The following is a 27,333-nucleotide window of genomic DNA, read 5'->3' as shown; positions in this document are numbered from 1 at the left end:
CCAAAAAAGGTCTGAAGGGTTTTGAATTTTCAGCGAGTGCTGCTACCAGAACAGTTTCTCACCGCCCCCTGTTTCACCCTCCTCCCTCTCCTGTACCTGCAGCAAGGCTTGGCCAAGAGCCAGCCGAGTACGTAAGACTCCAAACCAGGCTGTCAGCAGGAAAACACTGCCAGCCAGTGCAGAGTTCATGTTCTCTCTGAGACCGTGGTCTTGCATTTGCATGGCCTCTCTGGATTACAAGCATCCCAGTTATTTCTCTACAAACAATTTTTAGGGCCAACAACCACATTCATTTTTGCTCTGTAAAAAGCCTGAAAGAAACTGTTCCCAGGGTTACACCTGTGGCTACCTCCACTGAAGCCAACAAATTTACACAACATGACAACAAGAGGATTTGACCTTGTGTGCATGTAAGCCAGAACACTTTAATTTTCTTCCTTGCCAAGACCAGACAGCTCTGAATATTTTTTCTGCTGTTTTAATAAAGAAATGAAGACAATATTCCCAGCCTTCTGTAGCTGTATATACCTCAAAAAAGACAGCTTATCCAAAAGTGGTCAAAAATCCAGAAAGCACAGCTTTCTACACCACAGTGTACTCCCCCACACACCCTGGAGAAAGACAACCCAAAACTTGAAGCAGACCACAACACACAAATAAGGGGGACCTTGACACCTGTACAAAGACTGTGCCTATGTCACTACTTCCCAAAGCTGCTTGTGGTACAAAATACTGTGCTTAAATTAACCTGGGCCCCTACTCCACCGTGCTTATTCACGCTGACGTGGTGCTGCCTCTTTCTTCAAGGAGCCTGCTCTCACTGAACACCAGTTAAGGCTGCAACAGCCAAGCCTGCCACTGGCAGGAAGCGGGCAAAGCCCTCTAACTGTGACACAAATCCAGAGAAGGCTGCAAGTTCAAAGTGAAATGAGGACAGTCTGTCCATGACTCATGCCACCTAGAAACCATTCTTAATTTAAGAAAAAGTGTTAGAGGGATTATTTTACAGAGCGTCACGCTGCCAAATGAACTAGGTTCTGCCTCTCATTTTTTCCCCAGCTCAAATACAAGATGGCCAAAGATCAAAATCAGCATAAAATCCTCCTGTTCTCACTTTACATACTTACATTTTCTAATGCTCTGTTTAAAGAGTCAAATAAAGCTGTTTGATGGACAGATTCCCAGCTATCTGCCAGGCTTTTCTGCATGACCTATGGGCAAATGCTATGTGACACTTCCTGCAAGGCTGAAATAGCTCTGAATGACACTTGAGCTTCTATAGTACAACTACAGCATGAGAGTTTGGCTCCTAATGCACACTGTCATTTAACCCAAATTTTCCCCTGCCTCAATTTCCCCAGCCTCTACAGCAAAAATAAGAGTATTTCCCCATCTCAGAGGGCTGATGCAAGGAACACAACACCCATGCTGATTAGTGGATAATCTGGAAACAAGGAGAAAGTTGTAGAAAGTTACAGATCTCTTAACTCAGGTTGAAACTTCACATACCCAGAAAAAGACCCTGCAAACCAAAAAAAGGAGTGAGTCACCAGCCTGTCCCTCTGAAACTGTTTTGCTGGATAGTCATTTTACTAGTACAACTCTCTTCTCCAGGGTGCTCCCAGCAAGCGTGGGGGACGCTGAATGGATTCTCTGTATTCACACAACAGCTTTACAGCTGCTGAAAAAAGGCCTATTGTAGGCCTGCATTTTACCATCTCGAGTAGCATACATAAAGTTGCTGTACAGCTTCCATTACCCATCTGATCCTTACAGAAACAGGAGCAACAAATCAGGGTTTGTCAAAAGAAAATAGATTTAACTTCGATGGAGGAAATAGCCTGGTTTTTAAAAAAAAAACAGAAGTAACAATTCATATATCAGAGGATAAAACACTAAAACTTCAGCGTAACAAAAAAACTTTAAACACATTCTGCCCTCTTTTTTTTTTTTTTGCTACAACATAATATCTGTGAGCCAAATTCAAATTTCACCATCAGAAAGGGGCACCAAGCCTGCCAAACATATGTGCTCTTCCTGCAGTCACCGTCTACTCATGGCTTGCACCTCCATCCATTTGTAATATTTTCTCAGTAACTGAAATAGTATCAAACGCAACAGTGAACTCTTAAAAACAGAATTATTGGGTCACACTTTACAAAGACTCACTCAACAGCCAGGATTATCTAATCCTGGACTTTGCAAAACGTGAGTAGATCTGACAGTCCCTTTCTAAACATCTTGATTTTCCTTGTAGTGTCTGTGGAGTCAGGGAAAAAGGACAGTCCTGAATAAGGCACATTCCTCCCAGCTTTCGACTATTCCACTCTCCCCCTTCTGGAGAAATGAATGCAGCTTCAAACAAATTAAAGGAATATTTTGTCAGCTCCTTCACTCTTCCCGGTGCAATAAATGAGGCGGTGCTTGGCTTCCCAGCTCCCAGCAGAGGCAGTTCTGAAGTACAAATCTTCCTTTCCTCCTGCCACACACACAGCATTAACCCTGCCAACTGCAAAGATGCCAAATTCAGCCAGGGCTATTCAGCAGCCTATCCCAGCATCAGCACACACTACTGCTAACCCTCAAGATTTAAATGATGGTTGATCAGCACAAATCTCCCCAAAACACAGTACCTCCCTCAAGAGCAGTGAGACTGGACAAAAGTTACAGGATTAAATTCTCTCCCTTCTGGCTTCAGAGCCACAGGAACACAACAGGTGCTGTGCTGCTCTGCACTCAAAGGCAGAAATATTTTGCTTTCCAGTGAAAGCTGGGACAGGCACTACCCCTTGCTTTGCCAGCTTGGGACTTTAAGAAAATACCAAGAGAGTAGCAGCCTGATAAAATACCAGCAGTAGGATGCCTCTTCTCCCCAGTCTTCCTTTATTTCACAGTGGGGCCTCTCTCAAAGGGCCGATGGAGCTGAATGGACAGAGATGATTTTTCCGTTCCAGGTAAATTGCATGTTCGCTATGTTAGCATGACTTGACTGTGATCAAAACTGATGAAAAACCACAGCAATGGAAACAAAGACTCAAGTAAAGAGAGAAATGAAACCCCAAGACAAGCTACAGAGAAATACTCATCTCTTATTTCTGGATTTGGGCAGGCCTGCCTACCTCCAAGTCTCGAGGGCAGATAGGACTGCCAGCCTCCCTTGCCATCTCCAGGGCAAGTGGTTCTGGGGTGGTCCTGGGCAAAAGTAGTACTATTGCACATGACAGACAGAGCCAAGGCCAGCTGAGAACAGTGGATTGCTAAAATATGATCTCATTTTGGAATGAGCTATGAGGGATGAAGAAATGACAACAGCAGGCTCTCTGCACACCTCTCACCATGGGGACAGGAACTCTTCTCCAGATCTCAGAGGAATGGACTGACTACTCTCCCTTGCCTCTGCCGAGGGTCTGGCAGCCTCAGGCACATGTTCCTACATGCTGTTTACTCCTTCTCTTGCCTTCTGCTCATAAGCACACACCCCATGAACTCCCCTCTTTTCTTAACAGCCAAAGTGACTTTAATGCATGATTTTTGGATTAGAACCACCAGCCCACGCTCACTGCCCCATGCCTTGATGCCACCTGTTTATCATTACAAGGTGACAGAGAGCCATGCTCACTTACCCTGAGGCATGTCATGTCTTTCCAAGTCATAAAGCCTCAGTCTCATCAGGTGCTGACCTCAGGCTCTCCCTGGCACCCTAAGTGCCTCCTTTATCCCAGCATGAAGGTCTGAGAGAGACAGACTGCATCACAAGTCAGTGGCTTCATCCCTTGGCAGCGACCCTGCCATATGACTGCCTGTGCTCAGAGGCACAGCCCTCCTTGGCTCACGACTTCTGAAAACAAGGAATGCCAGTGGATGAAGAGCTGAATACCCTCCACCCACTCTTTCACTGGCCAAGCTGCTCTGAACAGTAACATACATCCTCCTGTAAAAGTTCAGTGTGTTGCCCAGAAAAAGCAGCAGGCAGGCGTGCCTTTGCTAAAGAGCACATACAGTTTAGAAAGAGATGTTAAGAAAATGAAATAAGGTGTGATATTCAATGTGCAGATACATTCTGGGTTCTTCAAAGGAAGGACTCTAGAAAAACAATAGAAACTCCATGTTGTTTGGAACAGATGGGCCTCGTATTTTTTTCCTATTGCCTTCTGCTTTACTTACTCATCTCACCTACCTTCTAGCTATATGAGGTTGTTTTTTGGGACCTAGCTGCTTGCTGCTATATAGAAAGATCAGATCAACATTCTTTATACAATCATGTATCTCCAGTGACAGAGTACAGGGCACATTCAGGAATCTTCAGAAGAAACCTTTGATGACCTTTGTTGCAGGAAAATTTGGAGGCCTGACTGTAAGCTGTTTTTAGAAGAGAAATTTAACTAAGCCACGACCAGCTCAGCACCACTGTGGTTTGGTCTTACTTTTTGAGAGTAGCAGGACTATGCCAGCAGCTAAAATCTTCCAGGCAGAAGAAGAAATTTTGTCCTCTACCTGGATTCAGTGAGTTTGTTGGCTACAAAGAGTGGTTGGTTTCTTTTGTAGTCAAACCTACTCTTTTAATCAAGAAGAGACAGGAAACTGAGAAAGACAAAGCTTTTCTGTAAGTTTACTTCCAAACTTGTCTTTTGTAAAAAAACCCTGAAACACTGTACTCCTGCTTCTGTCACCTCTACTTCCTTTCCTTCCTCCCAAGCCATAACATGAGCATTTCAGCACATATCAGGTTTGGTTGTATGCTCCCTGGGCTGCCAGCTCTCAGATCTGCAAAGCAGGACTGTCACATCTGCCAGACTGGCTCTCACACCTGCTGTCTCAGATAACATCATGTATTTTCCAAGTCATGCTAGCAATAATATGACATTACACATCCCCTTCCCTGCCTCAGGACACACACCAAAAAGAGGCTGTACATCTTTAAATAAAGAGTGCCCAGCCAGTGTCTTAGGATGGCTGAGAGCCTCAGTTGAGTGCAGTGTCTGTCTGAGCACCCTCTGTGACTGAAGATTACAAGCACTGTCCCCACACAAGCACATGCTCACACCAGCAGGTCAAGTACCAGCCACTAGACACGGGTCATTACTGGTTAAGCATCTAATGTGCACTTGGCGTTTTATAAGCTCCTTAAAGAAGATACGATCCTTTCAGTAGAAGGTTTCTTCTTTCTAACTTCCCAAAACAGTCTTCCTTCTCAGAAGCCTACTCACATCAACCTTCCCCTTTCAGTAATAATTACAAAGAAAAGGGAAGAAAGAATAAAAAGAAAGAAAAAAATATTAAACATGTTTCACTAACTGGCACAACTATACACAATCAGATCACTGAAATATGCCTTTCCTTCCATGCCTTCATCCCATTACATCCCTATAGGGCAAAGCTACCGTCTGCTCATGTTAGATCAGACATGCAGCTTTTGAAGCAAGTCTCCAGATAATCCATCCTGCCTGGGCTTTCAGTTGTACTGTGGGGTGGTCCTGCAGCACATGAGCAAATCCCTTTTGGCAGCAATGAACTAGAAGTATCGTATTCCCTGAGTGAGCAGCCAGCAGTACCAGACAGCTTAAAAGTAAACGCAACCCCAAAACATGCCTGGTGCAAACCTCAGCATCCCAGCACAGTTTTCACAGATACTCTCTCCAGTCGGTCCACACTACTTTTTAATGTAGGCATAACCATAAAAATCAAATATTCTGCTGTCATTCATCTTTATGTCACCAAATAAAAAGATGTTATTATTATAGTCTACTCTAATATTGCAAAAGTGTAATGCTGACAAGGAGCAAGAGCATCTTGAAGTGAACAATGTAAAGAATAGATCAAAGTAATTTCAACTACAATAACTAACCTAATTTCTGTAGTTTTACAATGAGCTCTTCTACTCTTCAAAGTATTTTCTTTGTCCTACACCAAAATAGTAAAAAAAAACAGTCACAGAAGGAAAAAAGTAAAACAAACTGAGTATTTTCTCTTCATCTTGCACCAAAATAATAAAGAATTATTAGAGAAGGTAAAAAGTAAACCAAACTGGATAAAAAGACCAAAAAAGTACTACCTTTTCACCATTAAATCCCATGAAAGATAATAAACACTAGGCATAACAATAAAAATTTAGGTATTAGTTGTAAAAATTGCCAACAAAAAATTTTAGGCATCAGTGCTTTTTTAATATATTATCATCTGAGCTTATGTCAAATGTCCTCTGGTATTTTGTCCTCAGAGTAGATCTTTTGTTCTCTTTGAAAATGTTGTTATATAGACCTTCAGAATCTTGACACTTATCATAATAATTCAATTAATAAGACAGTCATCACATCTTTTTTCAGTGCACGAAAGGCCAAGAATTCTATGTCATGATGTCTAGCTTTACTTTTTGCCACCCATTAAAAAGTACCTGCTGCGTCTATGGAGATTTTCAGGCCACTGGCTAAAAGCCACCTGCACACAAACCCTCCTACTTGTTTCTTTCCTCATAAGCTGTTTGTCCCTAGCAGTAGCAAGAGCATAACACTCTAGAATTTCACTGGAAGCTGCTAAGAAATACCTTGTGATAGAAACTTCCTTGCGTTCCAGATGCAGGAAACCAACTAAACCTCACTGATCCATCTGTTCAACTTTTGTTAAACAGTTCTGGGCCTGGCAGCAAATTTGTGAGCAAGAGTGACACTGACCACCATGCTGAGGACCTGACTAAGGCCAAGTAAAATGCTCTCCTTGTGCTCAAATCCTTCTTCTCTCTTCCTTCACATGCCTTCCATGCAGGAGACGACTCTGAGGTCACTGCAACCAGGAAGCCCAAGCACAGAGGAAGAATCCACAGTCTCAACTTCACCACCACTGTCCATTTTCATGAATGAAAAAGGCAAAGTCAGGAGGGGAAGCTGAGCCCTGTCGCAACTGTTACCATGCTGTTTGTCCTTTCCCTCCAAAGCATTGTGGATCTGTGTTAGTTTCCCGCAAAGGTAATTGTTTCTTTGTATTAAACCAGCCAGGGACATTGTTTCTAATATGGTTAATTTTCAACAGTGCAGCTTTGGGCCTAACTCCTTGTCCTGCATTTTTGAGAGCTGTCTGAGAAAGTTTGGGACCTTCAATAAGTGATCTTTGTGTTTAAACTGCATTCACTGGTGACTGCACAGGACAGAAAAAGTGGGCTGGGCTCTAACTCCCAGCTCAGCTGCACAGACCAGTGCCACGTTCCATCTGTCATTAGCCCTGGTCACATCACCTTGTCTATCTCTCCTGGGCTCCATTTGACTCATACAGAGTATGTGAAATGAGTGAAGGTGCTGTTAGGTTAGAGTAAGCCAAAAACTTCATATCCGTCATTTAAAATCCGAATAAAGTGCAGGAGAAGTAAAAGGACGTGGGATAGTCTCCCTCATTAAAAGACCAAGTAGTCCCATATGCAGTGGAGTCCATGAAGGCTGGTTCCCTGTGGCTTGCCTTTACATGAGCCCATGCACAGTGAGATTCTCTGAGCAAAGCCAGCCCTGAGCAATGGCTCATCCCACCACACTCTCACATTTGTGATAACACAGGCGAGCCTTTCCTTCAGAAAGGTCACCCGTTTCTGTCCTTGTTCTGTACCCTTGCTCCACAAAACTGCTCAGAGCTCAGCCTGCCTGTTAAATTTAGCTGGAGCTGGCCAGTGGACTCCAACCTTACTGCAGAGACTCGTAAAGATACAAAGATAGGGTACTCCACTAAGGAAACAAACTAAAATATTCATCTTGGCCTGGGAAAAATGGTGTTGAACTACCAGGAAAAGTAAACCAATGGATCTGATGTTAGAACTGCAGTGCCAGTTCTGTAACATTCATCAGTAACAAAATAAAGCATCATCTTGCCCAGGGAGGGTTTTTTTTTACTTAGGCTGGTTTGAAACACAACTTTACTTGTACTTACTGTGAACTGCATTCTGTTTATGAATAATATTAGGTCAATCTTCTGGGAAATTAAATTGTAATCTGTCCTCTGTTCCATTTCTTTAACACATTCGGTTTACTACTGTAACTTATTTGTGATTTACTAAATTCCAATTACAGAAAGTAGGACAACATTTTGTTCCTATGCAAGACAGGAAAAGTACAGATAACAGATTCAAATCTGCTTCAAATGACAGAGGACAAGTAGATGTGTGGGGTTTTTGAGGAGAGGTGAGATAATGAAAGGGTTTTTCCCCTGGAGGATCAAAACAAACGATTTTTCCTTTACATTATTCATAATATAAGACAGATATCGTTAGAATTATGGAACATTCACAATGTTGCACACGGCTACATATGTCTTAGTAATTTTGGTGAACAGAGTTTTTAATCAGAAAAGTTATTTACCTAATTTATTTTAGATATTGTACCTCTACATACATACACAGTTACTGATGTGGGCTGCAGTGCAGTCTAATCTCTACAGCATTTATTCACATCTAGGACAAAACTGCTTCCAACCTGTATATATTTGTCATGACAAGGATAGCACTTAACAGTTTCATCTTCTAGCCCCAGCCTGTGTCAATTTTAACATTATACTGTCTTTTCCAACAGTTCCTTGACTTTACACCTAGGTTTCACTTCGTAGTCTACAGCTAATAACTACACTACCACATAACTTTCGTATCACCACTGTCCTGGAGAAAATGAAAGTAACCCTTCAGCCAGTCTCTGCAGGATGAGCGACATTTGGAAGGAAAAAAACTGTGCAACTTTCTTTCAAATACGCTGAAATAGACAAGAAGCTGCTTTCAGTAGCTGGTATATTACTAAAAAAGACAATGATCATTACATACTTGCTTTAAAGTAAGTTTTAAAAGCTACAAACACACCTCCTTGTACTAGTCCCCAGACTCTTATTGTATGCTAAAATGCATATGCTTCAACATATAGGTATATACTTAAATGCAATCTACACTAGATTGATCAATTTAAGACTATAAAAATTTTAAAGAGATTTTGAAAGTCAGCAAGGACAATTATGCTCCTTTAGGCTTATGATAATCATATCACAGGACATAAAATTTGAGGTTAGAATCCCCCCCAGAGTGGGAAACAACCTTCCATTTCATGCAAGTGAGTAGCATCAAGCTCAGGAATTTGCTATGTAGTATTTTCAGAAAGATATCTAACTCTACAGAAACATTTCATCCACCTGTGAATGCACTACTTTCCTCAGCCTTTTCACAGTTATTAACGGGATCTTCTCATTATTATTATTAAAAACAAAGTGTTCTTCATTCTGGAAGAGTGAATTGTACCCCCTGTTCTCCCAAGTTCCAGTGAGTGTGATTGTCACTAAGCACTGCCATCTTTGTATTAGAGAAAAATATTTCATTAGAAGAAACATCCTTCACTCTCACTCAGTATTTTTTCAGGAGTGCTTTCCACACATGTTTAAAAGTTACTTAAATTAGCATCTACTATTTAAAATTTGTGCCTTTGAAAAATAACTGCAGCTGATCAGCACACAAAGCCATGATATTTTCATTTTTGCATCTTTTTGGAGCACTGAAGATTGGTGTGCATAAACAAATAGAAATGGAATCCATCCACTTCACATCTCATCGACATTATGAGCCACTCATTAGAAGTGGGAAAAGACTTATGGTTTGGGGTTTTTCCTACATCGTAAGATTTTGCAGCAAACTCTCCAGAATAAGCCAAGGAGGTTCTTTCAGGTCCCAGAACATTTATGTCCTTAACTTTAGGCGCTCCAGAAGTGAGCAGAACTACTCAGATTTACAAGTTAAACACACACCCAGCCAGAGCTGTAATCCAAGCCAGTCAGCAGTACTGAATTTTTAGGAGCTGAATTTGTTCCCTCTGTTCTACAGCTTTCCTTTCCTTTTTATTTCCAGAAGCAAGATGAAAGTTAAAAGGGCCTTCTGCCATTTGTACTAATCACCTGTTAGTCACAGGAGTCTGAAAGGCAAACTGACACATCCACTCATTTTTACTGTTTCCAGTATTTCCAGTATTATTTCTCCAGGACTGTGAAGCAGTTGCCAGTGATTACTAGAATTTGGCATGTAGAAGTTGATGTATATGGAAAAAAAAAGATCAAACAACATGCAACTCATTAAAGGAAGTTTGTAACTCTGTTCCCTGCCCTAATACTTTGTTTTTATCTCCTGGAAATATTTACCACACCACCTGATTAGGCTGAGCTGCTTATGTATTTTGAAAATACAAATTATGCCATCAGTCATTTGTGATATGACAGTAAACGTGTAATTATACAACTCGGCAAGCTCCCGCAGTGCACCAAGGCAGGCACAACCCAGCACAGCACAACACAACCAGAGTACCCAAGCTTACTATTCTTAAACAAAAGCCTGGGCAATAAAACAGCCCGTGCTCTGAAGAAGAAAGCTTGGCCTGGCTCTAACACATTCACCCGTGATCAGAGCCATGTCTTTCCAGTCTGTGTCTTCAGGCAAGGTGAGAAGGAAGCACTTGCAGAGGAAGGGGTGACTGCACACTTTCCTAGATGTGCAACAATTCTACCTTAAGATTCATTTCCCAGAGTTGGACTTCTGTGCCAAGAAGTTAATGGACCTTAATCCCGTGTCAAAACCCATTGTCATTCTTCCTTCTCTCTCTCCTCCAATTTTCTTTTGCGCTTTTATGGTCCTCTGTGTGAGGATTCAGTCCTTCACATAGGTACAGTTCATCCGGGGTGTCACCCTTGGCTGGCAGGAGTAGGATCCAACTCTTTCAGACTGTGACGGCTCAACAGAACTTGCCCTGTGACCACCAGGACTGACAGGTAGCTTAAGAACCTTGAGAAATCCACCCTTCAGTTTTTACTTTGGTCCTCCATTCTACTTTTCCTATCACACTTAAAACCTCTCCCTACACGAAACACAAAATATAAAAATAATATTTATAGTGAACTAGAAGGCAGAAAAGTAAGAAATTACAGTGTATTTATAAAATTCATGCTGCTGTATTTATTTCCAGTCTCGTGTATCTGTCATAGCACAATTAAAACTCCCTCAATGCTAAACAGCTGATTTGCTCTCTGCTGATGTGATACACTAGCTTGATTCACATGATACTGGATTTGCCCAAGGCTGCAACTCATTCAGAAAGCTAGCACAAATGCCATGTCCCATTTAAAATACAAATGAGGTTTTAAAAGATCAGCCTACATCTACATCAACCTCATTCCTTACTCCTTCAGAGCGGAGAACATCATCTGAGCAAGCCTTTCCACCCTCAGAAGTCCCAGCCAGCGGTCAGTGTGACTGGCATGACACAGGTAGCTGCAGAGGGCTGCTCTCTGCATCTCCTCGTGATGTAGAACGGAAGAAGCGATTGGTCCCTCACAGATCTGCACGGCACCAGAGATCTATTTATACAGCTCTAGAGGGCTGAAACTCTGCACAGAAACTGCAGCCTTCTCTTCAGCTTTCAAACTGAAGAGGGGTGGATGTCTCTAATTCTGATTCCCATGGTGTTCCCTGCAAAAATGACAATCATTTTAATTTTGTGTGGGGTAGAGCTGCTGGCATGTTTCGCACGTCTTTCCCTATACCAGCTTCAAGATTCTTACATCTCAAGGATTATCAGCTTTGTCACTGGGTTTTAGATTCTGCCTCTGTGATTTATAATATGGCCACCCTAATTAAATTGAGGGTAACACTTCCCCACTAAGTTCAATTAATCAATAGGCACTGCAACTTTCTTTTTTTTTTTTTTTTTTAGCATATGACAATAATAAAACAATCAAAAAAAAGGTAATTTAGAGTCATACTATACCTAACTGTCATTTGTAAGACTTTACTGTATCATTAGTCAGAGCTTCTGGTGATAATATAACCCACAAGACTGAAACTTGAGTGGTTTATACATGTCATCAAAGCCTTGAAAGATAAAAAATGCCACCTTAGAAAGTGGGAGTATTTAATTTTTTATAATACTTTTGTACTAGTATAAAGCATTCACTTAATTTAAATCAGTGACTTCTTTTCTTAAGGTATTTGTATCTGTTTGATCTTTTACAAATATCTAATTCTTTTTTTTCAGATCTAATAGTGCTGAGTACTTTGAAGACAATTTTCCAGGGCTTATTAATTAGAATTCCTACAAACCTTTAGGGTTGGGCTTGGTGAGGGTTTGAGGTTGTTTGGTTTTTTGTTTTTGGTTGGTTTTTTTTTTGGGGGGGGGGGTGGGGGGGATAGTGAGTCAGATTTTGTTGTTTGTTGTTTGTTTGCTTTGTTGGGTTTTCTTCCTCCCCTCCAAACCAGGGCACAGCACTGCAAATACAAAATTCCAATCACCTCCCCCAGATACCAAATTCTTTTCATGAAGTGGTAGATTAGTTATGTTACTTGGTAACAGCTGTATGGTGTAGTGGCTGCCACTAGGTCTGTACAAACACATGTCCACAGGCCAGGAAACAAAACCAGACAAATTCTCAGTTAATGTAGAAAGGCTAAACTCCAATGAAAACTAGCTGTGAAGGAATGCTGTGACTCAAACTCATCACAGCCATAGCTGTGGACATTAAAATGAGTTACACAGTACTGATTATTACATATCAGAACTTGATTACCGACTTGCCTACTACTGAAAATGCTCATAAAAATGGAACGTTATAAGAACATTAAAACATTTTTTAGAAGTCATTGAAATTAAATGTGGACAAATCAGTTAATTTTATGACAGTTTTCCATTAGCTCACGTTGCTCCACTGCAGTTTCAATTTGTTCATGGACACGTGTATATGCATGCACACACACAATTTGGAGAAGTGGAAGAAAAGGAAGAAAATCATTTTTATGAACAACCAAAGAAGTAGGAATTAAAGAACAGACTCAGCAGACCAATTAAGCACATGATTGATTTCCATTATCTTCAGCAGAGCTTGACTACAGTTAAAGTACTTTGATGAACGAGGGTCCCCAAAACACTGTGCTCCTCAACCTGGTTATCTGATCATGGCTTTATGTGAAACAAACCACTTGAGAGCAACTAAAGATAAGGAAATGCTCAGGTTTAGCAAATGGAAGCCTTGTAGGAATTCTGCTAGTTAGGAAAAAACCCCACAGTGGCTTCCTAAATTTTCATCACCTCTAGCAGCTTTTGAATAATGCGATGGTCTTTCTGGCAGCTTCATAAAACTGTACGTAATCCGCACAAGAAGTTCTACAATGTCTCAGCACTTCCTGGGGACTCAGAGCAGTAGGGTAGCCTTGCAACACAAGCAGAGATTAATCATTTTCTAATGCACAGTAATAAATAATGTATCCCCCATAGTACATAAATTAAAGCTGTAATTTCATCCCTGTTCTGTGATGACACCAGAAGCCCAAGATGGAATTTCAGCCTCGTTATGACCAGTCAGGATACACATTATTCCTAAAATTATGATCTGAGAGTTTATAATGAACTGAGGAGTTCTGAAAGCATTACCAGAAAAAGAAGGATATGTAACTACAAACAGAAAATAAAATTATTAAGTCAGATATTGTTTGCAGAACTTGCTAAAGTAAGCAGTAAATCTCATCCCTCAAAAGCCCACTCAGCGTATTTGAACAAAGGCAAGCAAAGATCACTACTACTATCAGCTGAAAGTTGTTCTAGTACGACAGAGCAATGCCTCCACCATAGCAAATAGTAAGAAACCACATGCTGAAATTCAGGTTTTATGTTACAGAGTCCTTAAAACGCTGAATATATGTCCTCCTACAACCATACACAGCGTTTCACTCAGAAGTCAAACAAATACTGTACAGGTGCACAACAGGCATACAATATTAGGATAAAGTCCCAGTGTATCTCAAATCCATATTCCCATCTGACAAAAAAGCTACTGAGCAAAACAAAATACTCATGATGAGAAGTTTTAGCCTTCTGATGAAAATATATATATATATATATATGTACACACACACACAGTTTATACAGTTTAAAAAAATTTTCATGAAGAACATGGTCCTAATGTTTCTCCTGCAGATAACTTCAAGAAATCTTATGAAGACTCAAAAGACATTTTACAAGTCTAACAACAAGCATTGTAATGCAAATAAGGTTTGAAGTATGAAGACCGAGAGCCAAAATAATCATCTATGTAGAGTTAACTGTTATATTCACCCTGACTTTTGCTACCAATTCTCATGATTTTTAGCAAATCCCACATGATTTCAAGGACATCTGGAGCCAGCTTTCTTTCAGAGACAAGAAGAAAATAACTTTCTGACCATCTTACACAAACAAGGCATGAAATTTCACAGGATCATTCACGGCCTGGAGTGGTTCCACGTTCTGAACTTCTTTGCTTGGTATTATTCACAAATTTATCTTATCCCCCCTCCCTCCCACCACATTCTTGATTATGTGAGACTCATAAATCATGCTCACTCTCTCTTGCTCTCTCTCCCCACCCCACTTCACTTACGTTTCTAGTTTTGAGAGCTATAAAAAAAAAAGTAAAGGAGGGGAAATGTGAAGATTATGATTAAAAAGTCAAATAAATTGGTGCAGAAAGTTGATTTTTAAAAGCTGAAAATGTTTAAGCTTAGAGTAACAGATTTTGAATAACTGATGCTTCCCCACAAGTCACTGTATTATTTGTTCCTTCCAGCTCTTCCTCTTTCTACTTCCCATTTCTATAATGCTAAAGTGTTCAAACCTGAATACCTGAACTTATATTTTCTATACTCATCTTTGAGCACCTTAACAGCAATGTTCTATTTTCAAGGGGCCACTCACCCAAAGAAGCCTACTAATTTTTCTGTTCTCATTTAATCTTTCTGATAACCAGCAAAATTTTAAATCTGCATATAAATATTTACATGCCTACATCTGCATTTAAGGACACATGTTTTCCACAAACCTATTCTCTCCCTTTTTGCCTTCCCTGACTTTTCACACAAACCAAAAAAGTAGCAAAAATCATAAGAAAAGGACAATGAAAGCAAGACAATTGTCTAAAGCTCCTTGCCTCCATGCTTTCTCCACAAGAAGCATATCATCACCTCTAAATAGCAACCTGAAACCTACTCAAGAGACTTACGTAAGTCATGAGTCAAGAACTAAAGCAGTGAGTGTCAAAACATTCAAAGACACAGTACCCTCTGCTCCTAGTAGTAAAGGAGTAACTGCTGAGAATATGCAAAGATGATCATCACACTGGAGAAAAATAGCAGTAAAAACTTGTCAGAGATAGACAGAATCACAGAATGGTTTGGGTTGGAAGGGACATTTAAAGAGCTATTCCAAAACCTCCCTTGCCATATGTAGAGACATCTTCCCTGGGTTACGTTGCTGAAAGCTGACCATTCAGAAATCAGCCACACAAACTGAGCTATAGGCTTCAGCAACAGTAGTACACTGCTAAAAACCCTTTGACCTGGTGTGATCTTGGAGGCTTATTATGTCTCAACGAACGACGTAAGTGTTAACATAATGCCCAAAGCGTGCCCCCATCTGCCTTTGACTGCGGACTCAGAGAAAGAGACAGTGCTCTGTGGAATCTCTTAGACAGTGGGTTACATTGCTCATGAAATATTGCTCACAAGGAATGGCAATCCAACACAGGGACTAAAAGGAGAGCCTGTAAATAAATGTCAGCTGCAAAATACCTCTCCTGAACAAACACTGCGGGAGGGGAGGGGAGGGGAGGGGAGGGGAGGGGAGGGGAGGGGAAGGGAAGGGAAGGGAAGGGAAGGGAAGGGAAGGGAAGGGAAGGGAAGGGAAGGGAAGGGAAGGGAAGGGAAGGGAAGGGAAGGGAAGGGAAGGGAAGGGAAGGGAAGGGAAGGGAAGGGAAGGGAAGGGAAGGGAAGGGAAGGGAAGGGAAGGGAAGGGAAGGGAAGGGAAGGGAAGGGAAGGGAAGGGAAGGGAAGGGAAGGGAAGGGAAGGGAAGGGAAGGGAAGGGAAGGGAAGGGAAGGGAAGGGAAGGGAAGGGAAGGGAAGGGAAGGGAAGGGAAGGGAAGGGAAGGGAAGGGAAGGGAAGGGAAGGGAAGGGAAGGGAAGGGAAGGGAAGGGAAGGGAAGGGAAGGGAAGGGAAGGGAAGGGAAGGGAAGGGAAGGGAAGGGAAGGGAAGGGAAGGGAAGGGAAGGGAAGGGAAGGGAAGGGAAGGGAAGGGAAGGGAAGGGAAGGGAAGGGAAGGGAAGGGAAGGGAAGGGAAGGGAAGGGAAGGGAAGGGAAGGGAAGGGAAGGGAAGGGAAGGGAAGGGAAGGGAAGGGAAGGGAAGGGAAGGGAAGGGAAGGGAAGGGAAGGGAAGGGAAGGGAAGGGAAGGGAAGGGAAGGGAAGGGAAGGGAAGGGAAGGGAAGGGAAGGGAAGGGAAGGGAATTCCCCAATGAAAAAGAAAGAAGGAAAAAAACCTAGAGGGAATGTGAGAGGGAAACCTACATGGCAAACTTAGGTCACTGTATCTCCAACTAATGCAGGCTCTTCCCATTCTCATCACCATATCCTCTCTGTGCCTAAGTATAAATGGAGGGGTTACCTATTGTGTTCTCTTTCTTCATGCAAATATCACTTTCATGTATTCTGAGGACTATATAACCTATTAATTCAGAAATCAATCTAAAATTATGCTTATATAATATAACCATATTATTTTACATTCTTACTGCACTAGTCATACAAACACATACAATAATTGTTGCTCAGAATTCTTTTCTTCTGTCTGGGAATTATGTTATACTTGCACTTTAAATTTAAAGGCATTCATAAAAAATCTGTAAAATCTGAGCACTAGCCTATTAATTGGTCTTCTTTCCCTCATTGTTAGATCAACACATAACACAAGACACATGGCTAAGGACTCAGAAGCAGTGAAAATTTCAGTGCTTGCAACTCAGAGAGAGAAGCAGGACTGCAGAACTGTGTAATCACAAGAAGAAAGAAGCACAAATGAAGGAGTCCCTATTTCTAACACAGCACATCTCAGAAGAAACACCAGCACCTGTCACAATCAACTGTGTCGTGAGTACTTCCCTACTGACATCATACCCAGAGAAGTGGATTTTTCACCACACAGAATTTCAATTTGCCTCCTGGAAAAAGGAAGGAGAAGGAAGATTGACGTTTTTTCACAACATTTTAAAATTATTTAACTCCACTAACTGAAAAAGACTCGCTACCATTAACTTACTGCATTGTTGCAATACAGGCATAAGGAATCCAAAAGCAGAAGCTCTTGGTGCTGATTTGTTCCTGACAAAATATAGGACAAATGAACACACTGCTAATGCGTACTGTGTTAATTATTCTGCAGTGCCATGTAGTAACCCTGATGGAAGTTCAGAGGAGTTGTGACAGATACAGATGGAAACAGTAGTATATATAGCTTAAATTTGCATTCAGTCATTTGCAGCTATAACATAGGAGAACAGAGTTGCAAGGCTGCACTGCTGCCTAAATGATTGCATATTATGCTACCAGATTAAATACTCCTGTGAGAAAAAACACAGTAGAGGGCTGAAGTTCAGAAAATCGATTTCAAGCCTGTTCTGTAAACCTCAGTACAGCTCCAACTCTGTTATCGATACCAATTCAATGGACCACATTTACATTGCAAATCCACGCCAGGCTTAAAAAGTCAACCTGTTAATGCATAACACTGAGAGCGAAGGAGGGCCTGCAGACACTTGCAGACAACACATTGCCAAAACAAAGCTTTAATTTAGAGGAAAAAGTGCTGGCCTCTGGAGTCGTAAGAACCACCCAGAGATAGGGAGTACACAAATAAGCAGAAGCAATTCTATGAGCCTACACAAAATGATTTCCAAAACTCATCCTCCCACATCTTTACCAAAAAGCAGCCAGGTGAGCTGAGTAGCAGCAACCAGTTGCTGTCTGGGACCCCTACAGGGCCCTGAAACTGGGCAAAACCCTGCACCCTGCTCAGCCCAGCTACCCAGGATATCTATGCCCAGCCTACAGCCCATGGGACACAATGCTGACCCCCAAAATGCCCAATCCAGTTTGTCACCCACTCACCCTCCAGCATCCTTTGCCCCTGAAAAAACACGGCAGATGCTGCCTCACCCGAGGGCACCTCTGGCTCCCACAAGCCCACAGCAAGTTGTGGGTTGCAGTACAAGAGGGGTTTGATGCTGAGCCTCTGAACACAGCAGATCCCACAGCAAACTCCATCTGTCAGTGAAAACCCAGGGTCAAACCACTGCAGCTCACACTCTCTGAGCTGATACAATGCACTCCTAAACACAGACACAACTAAACATATCAATGGTACATATAAGCTTTCTCAGTAAAAATAGATCTGCATGCATTTACAATGTACAGCCTTATGTTTTGATGCTGAAATTTTGTTACCTCCCCGATGCTCCCTGAAATAAATATATTTAAAAAAATTTCCTTTCTTCAATCATCAATCACATTACACTAATAAATATTCTGACAGTGACATTGTTTAAACAATCTCTTCTCCACCCAAAATCCACTGGCAAAATCCACATATAAGCTGACCATCGCATAACCCTGCTTTTGAATGTTAATTGAAATCCGCTTCCCCCAGCCAGCACAGTAAAGAGCTACTCTTTGGGAGGGGGAGTGCAGAACGAAATGAGAGAAGGAACTTTGAGAGGAAATAAAATTAGGATCCCTTGATCCCATCATGACATGGGCCAGACATTCTCCCTGTGGGGGAAGACAATGTTTCTTACAGCAGTAAGAGTTTTTATAACATTTTCTTCTCTTTTTTTTTTTTTTTTTTCCCTTGTGCAACTTTGCTTCCTGAAGAATGCTTTATATAAAAGACATGACATTTGGCAACCCAGCTCTGCTGCTTTGAGAAATTCTTTGGCAAGCACCCTACGTGCTGACTGCATTAAGCACATCAGTTTGTTTGTTTATTTATTTATCTAGGCAGAACTCAGAAGGAGCAAGCCATACAATTAATGCTCAACACAGTATCACTTCATCCAGAAAAAATGGGAGAGGAGAAGCCGGGAGTTTCTTCTTTCGAGAAAGCTTTTCATGGAAGCAAAAAATGGTTCTCCAACCTTCAAGTGTTGTTGCTGTTCTGGAGCATACGCAGTGATTCTCAGATCTCAAGGCATTTAGGGAACATCAATTAATTAATTAATTAAGACTGGATTCCACATCAAAGGCAGGTATCATTACACATCTATTTTGCACATGGGTAAAACGAGCCGCAAAGTGAACCTAAGCCTGTCCCGTGGCAGAAGCACTGCCTCAGTGCTCCTGCTGAGGAAAAGCCACCCTGCAGTAGCGAGCAGGAGGGCTCAGCACTGGCCACTTGCAGACCCACACTTCCCCTCTCACACCATGAGGGAAAACAGAAAACAGAGCTTTTTCTACACGCCACCATCTTCCCAAGGGTGCAGCCTATGTCTGTGAGGCACAAGAACCCCTGTCCATAAGCACTGATTTCCTTTGCTGCACATATGTATGTGCCCATGACATACCTCAGCACCATCAGCAGCAGGTCAGGGACAGCACCTTGTATATATAAAACAACGGCCATGGGCTTGGAAAAGGAAAATCTCCAAGGGTCAAGGACTCCAGTGAGCAATGTCTGTCTCCTAGTCAGATGCCACATGCTGAGCAGGAGGGCCCTAAATTTGGGGTTTGGAGTTACGGACTGTATTAGTTCAGGCGTACAAGAGACCAAGATGCTTCTCAGAAACAATGGAATATTTTTGCTTGTGATCATCATTAGCCCCATTTATTTACACCAGAGACCAACAAAGCTTGGAAACACACTGCCAGGGACACCCAGCAACAGTAAATTCACAAAATCATGAAGTTTTTGAGCTAAACAGAAGGAGAGATAGGAACTGGAGAGGACATGACATACCTGCCCAGAGACAGAAGCTGACCATCCCACAAGCTTGGAAAGGTAAAGCTCCTGCACTTACCACATATCCCCTGGTATTTTCAAGCTAAACTGCTTGTGGCAAAGTCTATCCAAGTCTATCCAGTCTATCCAAGGCATTGTTTAGCATACACACCAGAAGAAATGTTGAAACATGGCCTGGTGCCTTCCACAGGAAGGAGTTACCAAGTCTCTAACCCTGCTGATTGGGTACCGAAAGGATTTTTCTCCGTCTCAGAGGACTGAAATGAGACTAGAGAGTCGGCTTGATCAGGTGGTACTGCTTCAAAGGCTATGTCCACAGGCATGGATAAATCACTTAGCCTTTGCAACAGTTTTAAGCAGTTGGGTCTAAAACAAGTGTTATCTGTTTAACACTGAAAAAGTGTTTTCTACACACAAGTCTAAAAGAGACAGTCGTGTGTTCTCATCTGTTGCGTGCGCCCTGATTTAAAAAAGAAGCCTAACTTTGTTCCTAGAAAAGAAAATCTGGCACAGCAATCTAAACCTGCCTGGTGTTTGCTAGAAGAATATGAGGACAACTGTTTTTCTTTTAAATAAAAAGTCTTGCATTACCCTCCCTTCCTATTCTAAAACTTCTTCCAAGAATTTCTCTCCTTCATTTCTAGGCCAATTTTTATTATATCCAAATAGTTATCACAACAGCACTATAAAAGCACAGCTCTTCAAGGTTTACTCAGGGCAAACAGACCTCAGCCAGACTGCCAGTTTTGGCAGAAGTTTGGCGTGACCAAGGACTCAGTACACTAAGATACAGAACTCAGCATCAGTTAAACTGTACAGCAACCTCTGCCAATCATCTATCCTCAGTGGAACACGCACCAGGCTCTCCTTTGAAAAAGATTCAGGGATCTCAGCACTGAAAAGGGCCAAATGCACACAAATCTGTCCACAAAAAAATCACTTGCCAATTCTCCTCAACTGAAGCAAGGAAATACCAAGCCTTCAGTAGCACTACTCATTCTCTTTAGCCTGGAAACAATGCACTAGCACTTTAAGTGGGGATTTCAAGCTTGGTGAAATGAGTTACCAATGCCCACACAGGATACACACCTTGGTCTACAAGCTGGCTCTGAAAGCATAGGCCAAATGCAAGGGAAACCTCAGCACAAGTTGGTTTCAAGCGATGGTCTCATTAGCTCGACACAAAGGCTTGAAAGTGCACACAAAATTTGAAGTCAAGGGGTTTTGGATCTGTGTGCGTATACTACATATCAAAATACAAAGATGCACATGTTGTCCCAATGCAAAATTTCACACCAAAACATTAATAAACACAGATGAGTTTAAACAGAGGAAACAAAAAAGTATTCTCCACCAAACATATCTCTGATGGCAACTTAGAGGAACTATCCTATTTTAGCACAGACTGGCAATCTCACTAGCCTGAGGTGCACAGTACAGAGATTCTATGAAAGACAAAATTACACAGCTTAAAACTTACGTACAAATATTTTACTTGAGGGGAAGGAAAAGATTATGACAGAGAGAAAAGACTTGGAGGTAAAGGGTAGGAAAAAGACACAACACACAAGAGAGGGACAAGACTGAGTTGTTTTTAGCTTAACACTTGCCAAGTGAAAAAGCAAACATGAGTCATAGTAAAGGTAACTCAAAGTGTGATGTGACTGCAATGGAGAGCTGAGCAGACCACACTGCATGAGTCAGCAGCACAGATAAAAAGGGTGATAAGAAGCAGCAGATGGGACATGTCTTTAGTAAAACAACCCTGCAGGACACAGGCCTTCTTTGCTCTAACACAAAGTCGTGCCAAGCTGCCACACGCTGGCTTGTACACTGGCGATCCTGTGAATCAAAGAACGCCACGCATGGTTAGAAAAGCAGCAGGCAAACAGCTGCTGACAGATCCACATGCAAAAAAAAGCCCAGAAAGCAAAGCAAGAGCACCGCCCCAACACTCACACACCCTGACTGCGCCTGGGCCACCACCCTCCAAACCACTCCGGCGGCGGGGTGGGGAGGAAGAGAAGAGGGGAAGGAAGCTGTCACTGGAATCACGGCATTCAACCTGGCCGTCAGCCAGCTCTTCTGTCCCTGCTAGTCAGACTTGGCTTTCCTGGTGGATGCCGAAGGCAGGCAGCTGCAGCTGCCCTCCCCCAGCCCCGTTCTGGCTCCCCTGCATGCACCTGCAGAGCCTGGAGCAGCTGCGGCTGGGCAGTTCGTACGTGTCTCAAGAAGCCCAAAGGGCAGCTGGCGCTACTTGCAGAGCTGAACTCCAGTGGACCTGCAGCTCAGGTGGCTTTGCAAAACTCAGGTTTAAAGGTGCATCTTTTTTTCAGGGTTGCAAACCCTGTTTTGCTGCAAGAGTAGAACATTTAGCCCCGCGTTCTTGGGTAACAGCAGCCATACAGTTATATGTAAGGCCACATTACCTGCAAAATGCAAATGCTGCCCTGGTCACATAAACAACCTGCAATGGAGGTTCCTCCTCACTGTCAGGTTCCCTCCGCTTCTGAACCTGGTCAGGAAAGATGAAGGTCCTCTGTCACAAGCTCAAATGAGGATAGAGACATAAGGTAAAGCTCAAATCACCTTTCATCTCACTTCTTGGATGAGGTAAAATTATACCCTGCCTGCAAGGGGCAAGATGGAAAGTAAAATGCTCTATTTTTAGTCACAAGATCCTGCTTCATCAGGTTATTCTAATTTCTAAGAAACAAACTTTGGCAAAGGTCTGCAGCTGAAGGGGATGAAACACGACTTGTTTAATTTTGTTTTAGTGCAGCTCATAGCATGACTAGCATAAATCTAAGGAAATCTGCTTTAGCCACATAGACACACCAGCTGTTTTATTTGGGACAATCCCTATATTTTAGCAATATATACAGAAAGAGAGATAGAGTTTGTTTTTCCCAATCTGTCCTGCCAAAATAAGCATGTTATGTCCAAGCATTTCAATGGAGTTAGAAGGTGTGTCTATTCCCCCTGCTCCAAACATCCATATTTATAGATTTCAAAATTTGACAGGTAGGCCAAGGAAGAGCAGTTGCTGAGCTTAACACACTCTGCACAGCAACAGATCTGTTGTAACAGATTACAGGCAGAGAGAGAGACAGGAAAGTGTTGAACTTTCCTTCTTTACACAAGTCCTTGCTTTCAAATGCAGCTTCATGGAGACAGGACAGCAAGGGCTTGTCTAAAATAAAGCTGGACTGAGAGCCAAGGCTCATTACAGCCCCACAGACAGCAGAGCTTGGCTCTGCACTTTGGTCATGCACTTTTCTAACCCAAGTGTGTATATTCCAAGAAGTAGGTAGAGGAACTGCTCCCCTACAGTCATCAGGAACAGTCATGAAGGGTGAGGGTGGTCAGCCTATATGAAAAACAGTAAAGTTAGTTTTCATTTCCTGTCAGTTTAAATCTTATCTTAGAGGCTTCATTAGCTGGTATTTTCTGGCCTGTGTGCAGTGGAACTCCTTTTGGTACTCACTCACAGAAAGTCCCCCTCAGCTGCCTGCAGTTAAGGGTCTTGCTCCTGGAATCCACCCTGCCCTGCCCACCATTCGCAGGCTGTAGCAGCCAGTGAATCAGTCTGCAACCACAAATTGCTGCATTGGCCTTCCTCTTGAAAGTCTACAAACGAACATACTACTGATTATAGCATCCACTAGCAAGCTGTTTAAAAAAAACCCTTCCCAAAAGACAAATGCACAGGATTCATGGAAGCTGATGCACAATTTTTCCCCCAGTCTAATCTTTCCATTACCCCTTGAAGGGTTTTGGCCATGCAGAAACACCCTCATGCTCATTTTACTGCTGGGTTTCACACTTACTGATTTTCTTTGAAGTCATGACGCAAGTACTTCTATTTCTTCTGCAAATGATTCCTAAAACCACTGTGCAATTTGCATGTGGACATACAATGTCAACTGACCTGAACACAATTAGTGACAAATTGTGATCAGAACTCAGATGCAGACTCAGTGAGGACTCCCTTGACCTCAGCCTGGAGACAGTGCTGCACCTACATAACTCTCACCACAGGGCTCCCAGTCCCCCAGTGCAGAAACTACTAAACAGTGACAAATGGATGACAAATCATGGCTGATAGTTCTGCAAAAGAGATTCCTCATCTCCCAGCCACAGCCTCTGGCGATACACACACTTCTGAGCATCACCTTTTCAAAAGGACCCATCAGATGCTCTCATCCCTCTAAGTCGAGCTCCAAGACACAGTTAAGCAAGGGAGACACCCTGCATGAGAGGCAGCTGAGGATGGGCATCAAGCTAGGAGAGGAGAAGGGAAAGGTACAAGTGAGGGAGCACAGAGCTTATGATGCTAAGAGTTAACCAGCATAGTACATGCCAACAGCAGCAACTTCTTCCCATGCGTGAACTCTGACAGGAGCAATGCCAGGAAGAGTGCACAGCCACAGGCATGGCTAAGAGAGATGGAAGAGGGGCAATCACCCATTACTCCACCCATGCCCATCTCTGAAGATTTATCTCAGCACCACATCATTGCTTACTTCCCCAGGTTCCAAGAACTGGCTTTTCTATACACACTAGAGAAAGAAAATTGTTTTTTCAGTATCTTTCCTTCCAGCCCATGTTTGCAAACTCTCTGAGAAGAAAACTGCCAGACTCCACAAGTGATCAGTGTTATCACACTTAATCCATATGTGCCCTGAGCTTGCTGCCATCCATGGGACCAACAGCCATCACTGCCTTTTCCTGGAAGAGACTATGTAGTGTATCGAAAACAAAATACTAACTTTATATATATATATATATAAATATATATATATATAAATATATATATATAAAAATATATAAATATATATATATAACTTTATATATAACAGAGCCCTCAGTCTCAGTTCCTCATTTACAGCTGGATGAATCTGAAAGAGTCACCTTGGCAAGAACCAAGAATGTGACTGGGAACACAACAGCAAAGCCTTCAGCTTCCTCTCCTCAGTCTGCTACACAACCCTCTTCTCCCCCTCTGGGCACAGTGGAGATGGGTCCCCACCTTCTGCATATAGGCTAATATATAAAAATGATTTCTTTCTCATGCACATATGTATGTAAATTAAGACATTCTAAGCTAGGATATGACAACATATATTACATTCAAATGTTGTATCTATTGAAAATGTTCAGATTCAGGGTTGTTTGAAGTAACAGTTAGAAGGTTGTGTTTCCTGCTGAAGTCAAAGAAAATCAAACCTCAAAACTGCTATCAGTTACTGACTACACTGCTTAAACCAGGCCTGCCAGACAGCTTGCAGCAGCTTGTAGCAGCAGTCTTCTGCCAGGCAAGATAGGATATCTGTCATGTCAGTGCATTTAGCAGGCTGAGTTATATAGCTGGTTCAAACAAAAGAAAAAAACTGGAAGTAGTAGATGTGAGGAAATAGGAGTTAAAATAATTTCTTAACAGAAGTGATATGCAAAAAGTTCAAGATCTGTGATTCCCAAAACTCTTATCTAAGATACTGTGACCAAAAACCCAAATCTGACTTAATAACTACAATTAATTGTTGCTTTTAAATATTACTTAATTTTAAAACAGAACAAGTTGATTTTTTTTTCTCTTCTCCCCTCCTATTTTTCAGCTCCTATTTTAAGGAAACATTTAGTTGCATGACAGAAATGTTTCAGAATCTCCTTTTCGGGCATTTTTGCTGAACATTTCTTTTAATGTGAATATAGCCTGATACCAGTCACATGAAAAATCTAGTCAGCAGTGAACAGAAAGCACACCACAGATTTAAAAAAAATAGAAAAAATTAGAGGCCCACAGAAATCTACATTGGAGCAAATTAGTGGTAGAATATCTGTAGAAATACAATGTAGTACAAGTTTAAAATATATATATGAAATTAATTCAAGTACTGAAAGCATTCTCTTCTTTAAGGACTATAACTAAAAAGAGTAAATGCAAAGCAAGATTTAGAAGCTGATGATATCTGTAAAGTTCTCCTGATTGCTGATTTTAGTCACAACTGAAATCAGCAGTTTAAATCCCCTGAAGAACTTCCACAGGAAGAGCAGCGCTGATTTATTTCTTATGAGATGGGACACTCAAGATCATGAAGAACATCAGTTTTCTGATGCAAAGCAGATACAGAGACAAGTGCACACTACTATTCCATATTTAAAAAGGCAAGAGACTAAAATATATGCACATATGTGCACGTGTGAATACGTGTCCTCATTTTGTTATCACGCTCCATCAGGACACAGACCTGCATAGCAGCAGACTAGGAAGAGGAAGCTCTTGCAAAGAGGTAATGAGCAGCAATTCTTGAGTGCTCAGGGCAACTCTTCCAGGTGCAGGAGCACCAGGAGTAGCTCAGCAGCAGGTCTCTTGGCCTACACACAGCACTGCGAGGCTAGAGCTGCAGGACCAGGACACGAACACACGGTGATGTCTGACTGCCAGGGGTTAGTGTGGAGACTGCCGGGATTATGAGGAGCCGTGCTGAATCCGTGCTGGGCACATGGTGACTCTGCACCATCCTCTGCTAGGGCTCCTAGGTCCAAGATGAGGGTGACAAAACATCCCTCGGGACTGTCAAGCCAGAGGTTCACTGAGCAGGACACAAGGAGCCTGGTTGCTCTCACCTGGATAGAACCTGGCCCTCCCAACTAGGGGGACTCTCCTACAGGTGTCCTGTAGCAACTCCATCACCCAGCTCGTTCTCATGCATCACAGCACCACATGAGACCTCCTCTTCTCTGTCATGCATAGCAACTAGAACAGGGGAAACTGTGTTTCAAAAAGAAAAGTACATTTTTGTTCTATAGCAGAAATGCAGTTGAAAGACTTCAGGGGACCTGCAGGAACTTTCAAAGACATAGAAGGGATCCTCCAGTGAAGAAAAAAAGGAGGAAAGTATCCATGGGGACACCACAAGGCATTTCTCCTGGCACTTAATATAACAAGGAAATGGAGAGTAACTCGTGTATAGATAGCAATGAGGTAATTAAAGCTTAGTTCTTCTCAGCCTGCTCCCTACTCCACATAAAAGAAGCACATAAGTGTACAGACATCAAGACTGAAAACACAATATCTTGCTCCAGTTTAAGTCTCGTGCCTCACAGAGTACTGTACATAGCTTTACTATGGCTATGCTATGTACAATCAATAACAGGTACTGACAGTGTTTGCACAATATTTCAATAAGCAAAGTCAACCAACATCACTTCCTCTATTTCTGTTTAGAGTAAGATATTTGCAGGAACAGCCTTTTGAAATGCTCCAGTAAAATTAGCTTACTCAGATTTTTTTTAAACTAGAACAGAGAGCAGAAGGGTATCATCATCATTGGGTTTTGTGCATAAATCAGCTGTCTATTTACCACTGGTATGTTGCAATAATGAATTGCCACTATCTCTTGAGTTATCTGCTGGGTTATTAGATTACCTAATTATCTACGTTCGCAGAATTTTTTAAATAAATAAATAAATAAATAAATAAAATCTTTGCTATTTCCTGGGAAACAGCCTTCAGAAGCATGTATTCCTCCTCC

General features: G+C 42.0%; 1 protein-coding gene across 11 annotated transcripts in view; it reads right to left on the bottom strand.

Annotated features, from left to right (window-relative positions):
- ATXN1 (ataxin 1) overlaps positions 1 to 27,333 on the bottom strand; it is a 223,761-nt gene that overhangs the window by 163,378 nt on the left and 33,050 nt on the right. The gene's annotated exons all lie outside the window — the stretch shown is intronic.

This window comes from Prinia subflava, chromosome 1, assembly GCF_021018805.1.
Source record: "Prinia subflava isolate CZ2003 ecotype Zambia chromosome 1, Cam_Psub_1.2, whole genome shotgun sequence".
In the NCBI taxonomy this organism is placed as follows: domain Eukaryota; kingdom Metazoa; phylum Chordata; class Aves; order Passeriformes; family Cisticolidae; genus Prinia; species Prinia subflava.
The sequence above is the reverse complement of the archived record's forward strand: the minus strand, read 5'-3'. Positions and strand labels throughout refer to the sequence as shown.